The sequence below is a fragment of the Trichechus manatus genome, unplaced genomic scaffold (assembly GCF_000243295.1).
Source record: "Trichechus manatus latirostris isolate Lorelei unplaced genomic scaffold, TriManLat1.0 scaffold00027, whole genome shotgun sequence".
Taxonomy (NCBI): Eukaryota; Metazoa; Chordata; class Mammalia; order Sirenia; family Trichechidae; genus Trichechus; species Trichechus manatus.
The window spans coordinates 21,133,540-21,147,804 of NW_004443963.1; the positions used below are offsets into that span (position 1 = coordinate 21,133,540).

The following is a 14,265-nucleotide window of genomic DNA, read 5'->3' on the forward strand; positions in this document are numbered from 1 at the left end:
CTAGGGTTTCAGGATTGTTGATTCTCTGTTTGGCTTAGTTTTTCGGATCTTTGTTGTGGAGGGACGGCGTGGTGCTTCTGCCTAGACCGCCATCTTGCCGGAGGCCTACATCTCTTAATGAAAGAAAAAAGAATAACTGAGATGAACAATCATTGTAGGAAATGATTTTGTTTTAGGAATCTAAGGAATGCAGATTGCTGTCAATGAGATTTCCAAGAAGGAGAAATGTTGGAAGAAGAAATACATTGGACTCTTGAGGCGAGAATCCAGCAAGGTGAGGAGGATGATGGATAAGTTCCCCATCACACTCAAAATGTAGTTGAGCAAGAGAAATATAAACATCACAATTTGCAAATGTGGGTCATCTGTCAGTCATAATAGAATGAACTCTATCTGCCTTGACTGGTTCTTCATTTCACTTTTGAGACTTACTAAATCGACATTAGAAAAAAACTCCAAAAGCAGAAATAACAGGACATTTTTAAAGCTACCATCAGGAAAAAATCTGATATTCAGAAATATAAACAAGTGTAAATATTTGTTGCAATTAAAGGCAGATGATACCTAAAATTATAGTACAGATCAACCTAAGCATCTTATAATTCTTTGTACCTTAAACTTTAAAGTTTTACTTATTACATTATTAAGTTCTTCTTTTTCCACTTTAGACTTGAAAGGTAATTTAAATCTCAGCTGATCATTTCCAAATGATCTGAATTCTGCTTAAATGTTCTAAATAAAGAGAACATAAGTATTATTTAACATGCATTTTCTGTGTGTGTTTAATACATGATTGCAATAAATTCTTATAAAATCTAGACAACTTTGCCAGTGTCAATTTACTACGCATGTTCAATATTTTCTACTTTATGGAAAGACTTTTCAAGTTTATGAAATATACAGAAATATTAGCTATTACAAGTTTTCCCTAACTATGATTAAAATTCTATATATGCCATTAATTCTTTAGCTCCAATGCAGTACTACTTCATTCCTTTGACTTATTTTCTTTACTATTTTTTTCTGCTTCCAAATCATCAGTCTTTTCATAAAATGGTGCATTTAAACTCATCGTGTTGAAATGTCTTCAAGACACGTTTAGTAATTTCAAAAGTCTAAAGATATTGGGCAAAGAAATACAGTTATAGGAAAAACAAACAAATCAATCATTTTCTGACTTGATTTTTGTGTTAGATTCAGATAGTTAATAAATTCTTAAACATTACTTTTTTCCTGTTTGTACAGACCACAGTAAATAATTTTGTTTTCTTAGTCTGCGAGTGATCTTAGTGAGTAGGAGTAAAGAATTTAATTAAATTCTTTTATTAATCAAAGATAAGTATAGAAGTGATAGTCAATAGTCAACTTATGATCCTAACTATATTATTTTTGTCACCCGACATCATTGTTCTTAAAACCGTAAGTAAGTCTTTTGTCTACAGATGAATAGTCCCATTGTTTGCTAAATTGCTTATTGGATACATTATGTTCAGAAGACAATTGTTGTGTATATATATCTATGGTGGAAAAGAGAGCTTTTTATTTGAAGGAAGATGTTGAACTACTATCCTAACATTAACCTATTTAATGCCAAAGTTATTTTACAGGTCTCATATGGCATTTAGGAACCCTGTTGGCACAGTAGTTAAGCGCTCAAGCTGCTAATCAAAAGGTCGGCAGTTGGAAACCACCAGTGGCTCCTTGGAAACCCTATGGGGCAATTATACTCTGTTCTATAGGTTAGTTCTGAGTCGGAATTGACTCAAAGGCAACAGGTTTGGTTTGGTTATATGGTATTTAAATTAGGGTATTTGTGAAATAATAGCCTTATTCATTTTTGAAATCATTCCACTACATTTTTAATTTATGTATCTCAGTTAAGTAAAATACATATTTTTTTAATTCCTGCATCCAAAAAAAAAAACAAACCTGTTGCCGTCAAGTCGATTCCAACTCATGGTGACCTTATAGAGCAGAGAAGAACTACCCCATAAGGTTTCCAAAGAGCAGCTGATGAATTCAAACTACTGACCTTTTGGTTAGCAGCCAAGCTCTCAGCCGCTGTGCCACCAACATGGAAGGATGATATTAGTTTTTCCAGAATTTCATTTTTCCTGACTCTCTGCTTAATATAACAAAATATTTTCTTATGTCAGTTTTGTTGCAAGTTTTGAATGATAGCTATTGACAATCTAAGGTGTTATAACAATCTATAGCTATAACAATCTAAGGTGCTTCAATTTTCAGTGTTTTTTTTTCCCCCAATATTTCAAATATTTCATTTTTATATTTGGACTTACATTTTCTTTGGAAAATAGATTAGATAGACAGGCAGACAGATTGAAACTTTTGATTCTGGTAAATCTGAAAATCTGAAGTCGGGGATAGTAGACATTTTTGTTTTATTTCTTGGCTACTGAAAATACAATAAGCTGAGCGATCACAAGTGTTTATCAAGAATGTGTATCAGCACTGTCATCGCTTCAACTCACAATGTAGCTCCATACTCAGTCAGTAAGAGAACTTTCTAAGAATCAAACAATTTTTGCTAACATCATGTTGCTAGATGACAAGTCTACATGCTGGTTTCTTAAGAATCTGCAAAATAGATGCTTTTTCCTCTTCAAAATTTCCTGAAGGAGCACAATTGCATACAGTAAAAAACAAATCTATCATGCAAAAGTTTATATACATCTCTGTATAATCAGACAGCTTTGAGTACTGCATCTACATAAAGATAGAAAATATATGCTGCCTGCGATATCAGTGGTAATTACCATTGTATTTGTAGAATTACCTGCTTTTATTATCTATGTATTTATTCCAAATTACAAGCGATTTACCATATGCAGAGTATACTGATATTCTTTCCACCCTAATGACATATGGTATAAACAAAAGTCAAATGATAAGTGATGAATATTACTTCTTTTATAATATTAGAAAAAATTCAATTATTTAAATAAGAAGTTTAATTCCAATGCTTTTCTTCATAAAAATTTAAGTCAGAGGGGCAATTTGGAAAGTATATGCATCTGTTAATATTTGTCATTTTCACATACACTACAAAAATCACAGGACATAGTTATTACATATAATTCAATTAGAATACTCTTTCTAATAGAATTTTTCTGAAGTTGTTTCTTTAAATATTTAAACCTAAATGAAAATATTACTCTTGAAGTCAAGAATATTTTAGGAAAGCTTTCAGATTAAAGGAACCCACTTTTCATTACAAAGAATGATTATGTTCGTAATTGTGCACAAAATTGCACCATTGCTACAGTTTTATCAGTTGGCTCATAAAAGACTCCAGGGGATTAATTGAAATAAAAGGAAAAAAGAAAAAGAAATCTCCTGTGGAGACTGGTATTCAGGACTACCATTAAATATCAAAAAAACAAAACCCAGAAAATTGTTAATTGCTTTAAATACAAAGTTCAGGAGACATTCTCCCAAAAGATAACCAGAAATAATTTAAACTCTGTATGAGATGCCAATAAGATTCTGATATTCCACTACCACGGAGCTATTGAGTCATTCTACTGGTCAGAGGTTTAACTCAGAAAGGAGCTTCTGTTAACTTGATTGTTTCCCACCCCAATACTTGAGAAAAAATACTTTGTGTTGTTGTTGTTCGGTGCCATCAATTCAGGTCTGACTAATAGTGACACCAGGTACAACAGAACAAAAAACTGCCAGGTGCTGTGCCATCCTCACAATCATTGCTACGTCTGAGCTCATTGTTGCAGTCACTGTATCAATCCATCTCTTTGAGGGTCTTCGTCTTTTTTGCTGACCCTCTGCTTTACCAAGCATTATGTCGTTCACTAGGGACTGATCCTTCCTGATAACATGTCCAAAGTACATGAGACAAAGATAGGCCATCCTTGCTTCAGAGGAGTGTTCTGGCTGTACTTCTTCCAAGACAGATTTGTTCACTCTTGTGGCTGTCCCTGCCATATTCAATATTCTTTATCAACACCTAATTCATTGTCCAGCTTTCACATACATATGAGGCGCTTGAAAATACCATGACTTGGGTCAGGCACACTTTAGTCTTCAAAGCGACACCTCTGCTTTTTAACACATTAAAGAGGTCTTTTGTAGCAGATATGCCCAATACAATACGTTAAACATATAATATGAGATCTTTCATTCTGAGGTCATATTGTGTAGGAATGTATCTATATTTGAATCCTATTAAGAGGTTTCACCTTCACAAGTGCTCAATAACTGGTTGCTCATCACTGGGACCTTCTGTTAAATAAATTTTGAGGTGGTGATATTTAAGTTACATTGGTAGTATGCAATCTACTTCCAAATATATCTAAGTGTGGGGATGAGAATAGAAATTTTAAGAAAAGCTTTTTCGTTTTCCTTACACCGACATCCATGGTGAAGAGAAGTCATTGTCCTCATTTATCTCTGATGTAGCTTTTTCTTCCTCAGTTTTTTAAGGAAATAGTGTTCCTGGTTCCAGCTTAATATTTCTGCACGTGCAATAGCTAACCACTGTGTGTGGGACTAAATTTTGCTTCCTTTCCCCATTTTATTAGTCCTAGTAAAGTCCAATACCTGTATCAACATCTGTTTCATGTCTATTACCTGTGTAGACCTTTTTCAGGACTCATTCATACTATCTTTCTAGACAGTGCAGATTTGTCTTACTTTTCTAGTGGCTCAACCATTCATATTATGACATATATATATACTATAACCAAATCAAACAAGTTGCTGCTGAGTCTATTCAAACTCATAGTGAACCTATAGAACAGAGTAGAATTGTCCCATAGGGTTTCCAAGGTGATAAATCTTTTTGGAAGCAAACTGCCACATCTTTATCCCATGGAACAGGCTAGTGAGTTCAAATCGCCTACCTTTTGATTAGCATCAGAGCACTTAACCACTGTGCCACCAGAGCTCTTATACATACTTAAATATACAAAATATATATACACAAACATACAAAAATACAAATATATTTTTAACTTCTTTCAGCAATATGAGGCTTTTTGTGCCTGGAATATATTTTTCAATATACCTGCTGTCTCAGCTTTCTAGTGCTGCTATACCAGAAATACCACAAGTGGATGGTGTAATGGTTAAGATTGGGTGTCAGCTTGGCTGGGCCATGATTCTCAGTGTTTACATGTGATCGCTCCCATGATTAAATATTCTGTGAGTAGCCAATCAGATGAAAGCAAGTTTCCTTGGGGGTGTGGCCTTCATCTGAATATAAGCAGATATTCTGGCTTTTTGCACGCTCTGGATCCTGCAGCTGCCTCCTGTCATCTCACCTCCAGTTCTTGGGACTTGAGCTGTCAGCTTATCTGCTGAACTTAGGATTCCTCAATCTTCACAGCCTGTGAGTGGAGACCTGCTCTCTGACCTGCTAAACTTGGGCTCACCAGCTTCTGCGGCTCTGTGAATTGGGAGAGGCCTCTACCCTGATCCACGGACTTGGGACGTTCTAACCTCTACAATCGCATGAGCTGTTTCCTTGATAAAAATCTCTCATATATATATTTATATGCTTTACTGGTTTTGCTTCTCTAGAGAACCGAGCCTAAGACAGCTGGCTTTAACAAAGAGAAATTTATTCTGTCAGTCTATGAGGCTAGAAGTTTGAACTCAGGGTGCCAGCTCCAGGGGAAGGCCTTCTCTCTCTGTCGGCTCTGGGGGAAAGTCCTTGTCATCAGTACTCCCCAGTTGAGGAACTTCTCAGCACGGGGATCTCGGGTTCAAAGGAAGTGCTATTCTCCCTGCTCTTGTTTCTTGGTGATATGCGGTCCCCCTGTCTTTTTGCTTGCTTCTCCCTTTTATATCTCAAAAGAGATTGACTTAAGACACAACCTAATCTTGTAGATTGAGTCCTGCTTCATTAAAATAACTGCCACTAATCCCAGCTCATTAACATCATAGAGTAGGATTTACAACACATAGGAATATCAAATCACGTGACAAAATGGTGGACAATCATACAATACTGGAATCATGGTCTAGCCAAGTTGATGTGTATTTCTGGGGGACACAATTCAAACCAAAACACCTGCCGTATTTAGAGAAGTAAAAGACCCTTCTCCTTTCTTGTGTTTCTAAATCAGGATTTCTATTAAAAAACAAACAAACAAACAAGCAAACAACAACAACAAAAAAACCATTGCCATCAAGTTGATTCCAACTCATAGCGAACCTATAGGACAAACTAGTACTGCCCCATGGGGTTTCCAAGGAGCAGCTATTGGATTTGAACTGCCCACCTTTTGGTTAGTAGCCTTAAAGCTTAACCACTGGTCACCAGGGCTCCTTTTTATTAAATATTAAAAATATTATTGATAACGTAACCAACAGGGTTAAACTGCTCTCCCTCCTGGAATGTAACTGACAGAGTTAAACTGTTCACCTTCCTCACATCACATCCTGGTCACATCACACACTCCTGATAAGACATTTTGTGTAGCAGCTCAAGGCGGTCTTACTGCTTTGCTCAAGGCCACTTCACTACCCACCAACCACTCCCCTCCTCCATTTGGACATGAACAATAGGCTTCCAAGTTGTCCTTAAATAAACTTCATGTGTCATATCCCCCAAAAAACGCATGTCCCCAGCCACCAGATTGGACTCCCCACTGCTCCTCCATACGTGTTAATTAGTTCCTGAAATTGCACACCTATTCCCAGAAACTTCATGAATTATGCATAAGTTCCCTATCTCAAAACCAATAACTACCCTAGAATCCCCAACCTCGGCCAGCTTGATTTGAGACAGTCTCTGAGCTCCTTGCTTGACCGGCTTGCAATAAAGTCTACTTTCTCTTTCTCTAAGGCCTGATGTCTCTCAACTGACTTGAGAGGTTACACCAGGTTACAATACTATAATAATGCATAGATTACCATTTCTTTCATTGGTCAGTGTATTCATTTTCTGTGTCTGCTATAATAAATTACTATAAACTGAGTGACTTACAGCAACAGAAATTTATTCTCCCACAGCTCAGGAGGCCAGAAGTCCAAAGTCAGGGCCAAAATATCTGAGCCATAATCAAGGGTCACGGCAGGCCCACAGGCTCTTCAAAGGCTCTAGGGGAAAATCTGTTCCTTGCCTCTTCCAGCTTCTGGTGGCTGTCTGCATTCCATGACTGTGGCTGCATCATACAATCTTTGCCTCTGTGGTCACATTACCAACTCCTTTTATGTCTTTATGAAATCTCTCTCTTCTTCTCCCTTTTAAGGACACTTGTGATTGCAATTGTGGATGATAGGACAATTCAGGATAGTTTCTCCATCTCAAGATTCTTAACTTAATCACACCTGCAAAGATCATTTTTCCAAATAAAGTAACAAATACAGTTCCCAGAGAACAGAACCTAATATCTTTGGAGACCATTATCAACCTATTACAGTCAATTGAACAATATGCAAATATATTACTTCATCCCTGTCTTATCATTTCACTATCTGTCAGTTTGTCAGACTGTGGTGACTTGTGTGTTGCTATGATGTTGGAAGCCATTGGTATCTCAAATACCAGCAGGGTCAACCATAGTAGACAGACTTTAGCGAAGCTTTCAGACTAAGACAGACTTGGAAGAAAGACCTGGGGATCTCTTTCTGAAAATTGGACAATGAAAACCCCATGGATCACAACAGGTTATTATCCTATATAGTGGGAGGATGAGCCCTCTAGGTCGGAAGGCACTCAAAATACTGTGGCCTCAACAATGGACTCAAACACTCAACTATCAATGTCTGGTTCTGCTGTACATGCGGTTGCCATGAGTCAGAGCCTACTCAACAGAAACTAACTACATCATATCATTGCAGGGCTATTATTCTCATTATTCTGACTACTTGTATTAATTAGTATGCGAAGAGAGAGCCAATTAATTTAGTGATTAGGATCATAGGCAGATATGAAGTTTAAAATTCTTATTACCATTTCCTGTAGAAATCTTAATTTCTTTTCCTATAATATGTTTTGATGCACGGCATCAAAGTTATATTAATTCTCCAAGTTTGTTTCCTTATATTTATATTCCTTAGATTTATAGTGTGACAATTAAATTGATAAATAACTTATATTATGTATTGAATACTACTAAATGGTAAGCACTGTACAAATATTATCATAGTAAAGCCAAAAAGCCACTCCATGATAAAACAGTACTCTTACAATCTCCTTTGAACAAACTAAGAAATGAGTACTCTTATGAATAATTAACTAGGCTGTTACGGTACAGCTAAGTAATGTGGAGCTAGACTTGGAAATAGGGTTTTCAACTTAAGTTTTGTCCTTTTATGTATTTCTCTATCAAAAATAAGCAGAAAAACAAATCTATAGATATGAAAATATGATTAATGAAATTGAATCCCTGAATAATATCCACATGTATCTGTACAGTGTACTCTTTGTGGAGATATCATAGCATTTATAAAATTGCATTGTGATCAATTGGTGATTGTACACCAAACTTTCATGTAAAAATGTTTATGGAACTGCAATGAATTATATTCACTTACCAATATCAAATAGGCTGTTAAAAACTTTCACCATTTGTAGCCCTTAGAGAGAAATAAAATTCAATGTTTCACAAGGTATATAAGATTTCTAGACCCTTAAGTTATCTCAAGGATGTTTTTAGGTAGAGTAGTGAAGGACAGCTCCAACCTTTTAACTCAACATTTCAGCTTTTTATTTTTGAGTGCATATCCATATTTTTTTCTGGTTGAATAGGGTTCATATGCCAAGCTTTACATTTCCTTCCACCTAGTTCATCAAAATGGGTTCTTACTTACCTTTTAGGGGTCACTGAGACAGACTCTGTGAATCATTCTGAATGAAAATTAACAGTAATACTTAACATTGGTTAAGTAAGATGACTGGAAAGGATCTTCAGGGCATTTTTTCTCAAAACACTCCCACATCCTGCCCTTCCAAAATCCCTAAAACCAATTGCCATCAAAGTGATTCCAATTCATGCGAACCCCATATGTGTCAGAATTGACGTCATAGGTTTTTCTCTGGCTGATTTTTCAGAAGTAGGTCATGAGGCCTTGCTTTTGAGATGCCTCTGGGAGGATTCAAACTGCCAACCTTTCAGTTAGCAGCCAAGTACACCAGCTAGGGCCTCCCATTAAGTAAATACTAACAACAACTATCTAGAATCCTAGATAATGGCAATTTCACTGAAGACCCAAGATAATAAAAGCACTTTATTTTAAAGATCAAGCAAGGTTTGAAAGATCAAAGGATGTCCCTTGACAGACTGAGAGAGGAACTTTTGACTGGTCCCTCTTCGTTTCTGGTGTTTTTTTTTTTTCTTTTCTTTGTTTGTTTAGTGCTTTATATTACATTTGGTGGTAAAACCCTCCTAATAATTCAATGACTTTGGAAGTCTACTTTTTTCATTTTCCTCCATGTTTACTCAACACTCAATTCTTTCTTTTTCAATTAACCTTCCTTAGAGGCCATTAGAAAAAATACGACAGAGAAAAATCTCAAAATAGTTTGCTTTATTGATCATGTTGCTGTGTTTCCTTTTAATTTATTGAATTTAAAGTTTTTTTCAGGGTTTAGGTTAATATATTAGAAAGAGGAAAAGCGTTTCATTCAATTTTGTGAGCAACATCCACCTTAGCTTCAAAATTACACTAAAATATGCATTTGGCCCTGCTCAATCATTCTTGGTTTTAAACAATGACACAGGGTTAATTTGAGACTTTGCTTCTGCCTGAATGAAACAAAAGTCTACACAGGAGACCCCACTGGGTGGCTGGCAGAATGTTTTTATTAGAATTTTATTTTTACTATTTTTCATAATTATTTTAGAATACTGTTTCCCTGGAAAAAGATGTGCAGGTTCACTTCCCAGATTTCATACCAGTGTGTACTTAGACAAGTCAAGGGAAGACAGACGTCACCAAATCGCATCTCATAATAATTTCGGAAACAGTAACATTCATGTGTAGGAGTTTACGGAGAATATCAACTTGTAACCTCATACTTTCAGTTCATTAAGCAGCCATCTATAATTTAATGGCTCATTTAACACAGAAACAAGAAGAAAAAAGAAAATAATTAATAACACTATGGTATCAAGACTTACTATTAATTTTCAGTTTATTATTATTTTCAATTATTATTTCAATTTATTATCACAGAAAGTATATGGGCTTTGTAGTCAGTGAGACATGAATTAAAAATCCTAATATACCATCTAATGAATTAGTGACTTTGAATGAGTTGCTAAATTTCTTTTTAAAATGAAGTTGAATATTTTAAAAAAGAAGTTGAAATGTCAAGGGTGTTTTTGGATTCATTGAAATAACATAAATAATAGTACTTTATAAATCATATGGTACTAAGGAGTACTTAAGAATAGCTGTTTAATTAGCCCTTTTTTAATTGGAATTAATTTTCAACTTTGGGAAGGATATTCATGATATTTGTGAATTATTAAAGGCAGTATTTCAATGAAAGACTATAGGCTTTTATAATTTATCTGATTTAGAAGTAGTAATAAAACTGTGACAATTTTGTGTATTCCCTAATAAAAAAAACTGAAGCTCAGAGAAGTTACACAAATTAAATAAATCAACATAGCTAGAAAGTTTTAAATATAAGCTCTGAATAACTGAAATTAAAATCAGATCCCTTAAACACAGTACCACGTAGTTGACAGTCAATTAGAAACATACAGGCAGAGAGACAGTAGTTGTCTGCCTTTCATTAATGAAGAATGAATAAATTGATATACTAAAACAACACATACTCACCTTTTAAAAATACTTTCTGATATACTCAGTTTTATATTATAATCCCAACATATCCTTTTAAATCTGCTTACAAGTCAAGCTGATTCGCAATCAATCAATGTTAAGAACAGGGGCATATGCGGTGTTGAGAATAGCTACTCCTTTGGTCAATGATGCTCTTTCTGTTCCTGAAGGCTTGCAAATAGCAACACAATGATCCTAAGACATGGTGGTTAGTAGAAAAATTCAGACACACACACGAAGATGTAAAAAAAATAATTGAGCTAGAGAATTGTTGTAGGAAATGGTCTTGACTTTAGTAATGACTGCTCTTAGAAATCTGGGGATGGACATGTTGGTGAATGTAATTTCGAGGAAAGAAATTCTAGAGAAAGTAGTACAAGTGAGTCTAGGTGAGAGTGTAACATGGAAAGGATGATGATGACCAGGTTTCTTGTGACACTGTAAACATAAATTAAAATAAAAGGATAAAGATCACAACCCAAAGCTCTGGGTTGTCTGATATGACCAAGAGTACAAACTCTGTTATCATTGCATGGTTTCTCATACTGATTTTTCCTCCTCTTTCTGCAAAATCTGCTGGTGAAAAATGAAACATAAATAAAGGGTAGGTGAATAGTAAAGGCATTTAATATTTAAAAATTGGTATTAATAACACCAGTGAAGTGAAGCAATGGATCTTTTTCTCTTTAAGCACCTTTCCAATATCTATTCACTCTTATTAAAATGGAAAAATTTCATACATCCTCTATTGAAAAGGAAATGTATTCACAGATCTATGTTGAAACCCAGTCAGTGTCTTTGCCTATAACATCTACATATAACCACATTTTCTGTATTTGCAATATATCTTTGAATTATAGATGTCCAAACCAATGTTTGGATCCCTGGTGAAGCAGTGGTTAAGAGTTTGGCTGCTAACCAAAAGGTCAGTAGTTTGAATCCACCAGCTGCTCCTTGGAAACCCTATGGGGCAATCCTACTCTGTCCTATAGGGTTGCTATGAGTTAGAATCGACTTGATGACAGTGGGTTTGGTTTGGTTTGGTTATATGCATGTTTATGAATTATGTCCATAGTTCACACGTTAAGACATTGTTTTACAGTTTCAAAGACTTCATGATTTTAAGACTCTAAGTTTGCCTTTTAATTCTGGTGCATTTAAAACTTTATTGTTTACTAGGGCTTTGGTAGAAATTGATAGCTAGTCACAATCTCTGGACTTAGTAGTTAAGAGCTCAGCTGCAACCAAAAGTTCAGCAGTTCGAATCTACCAATTTATATTTAAATCGCTAACCAGTTATCAGCCTAGCTCAGGAGTAAGTTACTTTTGTGATTATTTAAATTTAAATAAGGATGAAATAAAATAGCAGTTCAGGTTCTCAGCCACATTTCAAATGCTCAGTAGCCACATGTGGCTAGTGGCTACTGTATCAGGCAGCACAGATTCTAGAACATTTCCATTATTGCAGAAAATTATTTTGGACAAGTGCCATGGAATCAGTTATTTCTCGTTTTTATTGTTCTTAAACTAACCCTGTGCAACCCAAAGCCTAGGCCCTGTGCAACATTTGCTCTACTATCATCATATCTTTCATTAATTCCTGTAAATACTAGGGATTTTCAGACACACCCAGACACACCCAGACACACACACACACACACACACACACACACACACACACACACACGTACTTTCCTTTGAAGTTTAGTTTCAGTGTAACAAAATCTTTGAAATCTTCCCTGTCTGTAAAGCCAAGATTAAGTGCTATCTCCTCTCTGCTCTCACAAAAAATTGTTCTCTTGTCGTACTCTATTGAAATTACTTATACATAAATCTACTGAAAAACTACCTAACCTGGAGGAAATGGACCTTGGTTGTTTTATGTTTACATTTCTAGTGCCTGGTATTTAAAAAAAAAAAAAAAAAAAAACTCGATGCCGTTGGGTCAATTTCCGCTCATAGCCACCGTACAGGGCAGAGTAGAACTACCCCATAGTGCCTGGTAGGGGTGATGTAATTTATATGCAATAAATATTTCTTAATTAATCAAAGATTTGAAACCTTTGTGCTGTCCTCTCATTAGTGAACCTTTTGGTTTTACCTAAAAATATTATTTTTATTAAAACAAATATTTATAACTATATTTACATTAATATTAATGTCAATGTCTATATTCAGGCAACAATTGATCTGCAATTAGTTTTCATTTACTAGAATTTTATATAAATAAAATAACATGTACTCTTTGTTTATTTGTTCGATTTTTTTGCTTTGTGCTATTTTACTCTTCTTTTTCTTGTTTCCAAAGGTAAAACATTTGTTTATTGATTTCAGATCTGTCTTCCTTTTTATCATAGGTATTTGCAGCTATTAATTTCTCTATAAACAATTCTAAAGTGCGTTCTGTACATTTTAGTATGCTGTCTTTTCATTTTCTTTTATCTGAAAATATTATTTTAAAATTCCCCTTGTGATTTATTCTTTGGCTCATTGGTTATTTAGGAGTGTACTGTTAAATTTCCATATACTTGTGTATTTCTTATATTTTCTTCTGTTGTTGATTTTTAATTTAATTATATTGTGGTCAAAGACCATATTTTGTATTATTTCAATCATTTTGTATTTATTTAGGCTTGTTTTATAGTCTGCTATATGGACAATCTGGAGAATTTCCCATGTATACTGCCTAGTTTTATATCCATTATTGAAAATAAGTTATTGAAGTCTGTATTATTGTCGAAATGTTGTTAGGTGAATATATATTTACAATTGTTCATTCTGCCCAATAGATTGACACTTTTATAATTATAAAATATTCTTTGTATTTTGTAACTTTTTTGTCTTCAAGTCTAATGTGTCAAGTATTATAGACAACTCAGCTCTTTTTTTGGTTACTGCTTTCATGGTGTGTTCACTTCCTAGTGCTGCCTTAGCAAAATACCACAAAGTGAATGGCTCTGAAGAACAGAGTTTATTGTCTCAGTTCTGAAGACTAGAGGTCCAAATTTGGGGCATTGATAGGTCTGTGAGCCCGTTCTAGAGAAAACTCCTTCCTGTCTTTTTCAGATTCTCGTATTCCCTTGCAATTCTTGGTATTCCTATGGTTGCTTATAGATGCATCTGCCTTCATTGTCGCATGACATCTGTCTTTCCCTGTGTCTCTTTCCATCTCCCTGTCTGTTATCTCCTTTTATAAGATACCCCTCAGAAGGAATTAGGACCGACTCTACTCTTGTATGACTGAAGTGATAGTATCTTCAAAGAATGGAGCTATTTTCCCAAACAAGTTCACATTCCCAGGTACAGGGGTTAGGGCTTGAACACATATTTTTTGGAGATACTTTAAATCCAGAGCATATGGCATATCTTTTATCATCCTTTATTTTCAACCTATCTGTGTCTTTTAATCTAAATTATGTTTATAATAGACATATCTTTGGATCATGCTTTCTTTTTAATCTTTGTTTCCAATCTCTGCCTTTC

General features: G+C 35.0%; 1 pseudogene; it reads right to left on the bottom strand.

Moving 5' to 3' along the window:
- Window positions 1-1,072, bottom strand: part of LOC101359093 (olfactory receptor 6C6-like) — a 9,028-nt pseudogene extending 7,956 nt beyond the window's left edge.
- Window positions 1,073-14,265: the final 13,193 nt, after the last annotated feature.